We start from the raw sequence: 1265 nt of genomic DNA on the forward strand, positions 1-1265 counted from the left end.
GAATCATTGATTGGCTGCCTCCTGCACACCCCCTGCTGAGTATCAAGATAGCAACCCAGACATGTGCCCTGGACTAGAATTGAACCCAGGACCCTTCTGTCCACAGGCCAACGTTCTATCCACTGAGCCAAACCAACTAGGGCTCCTTATGTGGCTTTAAAAAGGGTTTTGGTTTCTTCCACAGTTCAGAGTTTTTAATGAGAAGTTTTCAGAAATTATATAGTCTAAGCATGTTTTGAATAACCAAATGGTCTTTAGTCTTTCAATGTAACTGTCATAAATAAGCATATATACCCAGTATATATTGGAACCAAAGTAAGATTATTTTCTTGCTCCTACAATCCACTTAATATATTCTTCAGATTTGGTTTTAAGTAGTGACTTTACTAGAGGCAACAAGTCTACACAGCAGCCAAGTGAGATGTATTATTCTTCTTCCTGTGAAAATATTATTAAGCACAGGAAGGCAATCCACCACCACTATACTGTCTTCTATCCTCACCAAATAAGCTACAAGTTTACTTATATTTATCTTTTTCCAGAGAGTTAAAGCTAAATTCAGTCTCAAATTCCTGCTGAATAAAACATGTACTGTTGTTTCATGGTCCAGATAAACCTCAGATTAAAAACACAAAACTGTATTTTGATGATGGGCATTCTGTCTGTGAAAAGCAGAATCACTGGAGTTCGGTAAATATGTTCGATTATCATGGTGTAATTTTTTCAGGCAGGTAGGCTGCACAAGCTGGTTTATTATCATTATTGGCCATGTCACAGCCCCCACTTCTAGGGGAATATTTCTTTTTCTAACAAGGATTTGAAAAAGGTTGATGAATAAGCCCTCTGAGTAAGCAACCTTACATAGTTTATCTGGGCTTTTCACAGCTTATCCAACTGTTTGGTTTATGTAAACAGTCAACTCTTTTGGAGATTTCTTAACCTCCTTCATGTTCTTATTATTGAAATTAGAGTTCTTTTTTTTTTAGTAAGATCAATGGACTTATCCTCAATATTATCACAAAAGTTCAATTTTTTAACATGGTTGGTTTCAGATACCATAATTTCTTTTTTGTTTTATTTATTTATTATGTTTTAATTAAATTTGTTGGGGTGGCATTGGTTGACAAAACTATACATGTTTCAATTGTACAAGTGAATAAAACAACTGCACACTGCATCCTGCGTGATCACCTTAAACAAAATCTCTTTCCGTCCCCATCCCCCCTTGCCCACCTCCACTAAGCTCCCACCCCCTTTCCCGCTGG

At 36.8% G+C, this 1265-nt stretch overlaps 1 pseudogene; it reads right to left on the bottom strand.

Moving 5' to 3' along the window:
* Nucleotides 1-321: 321 nt before the first annotated feature.
* On the bottom strand, nucleotides 322-1059 carry LOC139006273 (KATNB1-like protein 1 pseudogene; annotated as a pseudogene).
* Nucleotides 1060-1265: the final 206 nt, after the last annotated feature.

The sequence above is a fragment of the Myotis yumanensis genome, unplaced genomic scaffold (genome assembly GCF_028538775.1).
Source record: "Myotis yumanensis isolate MYYU_CA2020_CCGP unplaced genomic scaffold, mMyoYum1.0.hap1 SCAF_3, whole genome shotgun sequence".
In the NCBI taxonomy this organism is placed as follows: domain Eukaryota; kingdom Metazoa; phylum Chordata; class Mammalia; order Chiroptera; family Vespertilionidae; genus Myotis; species Myotis yumanensis.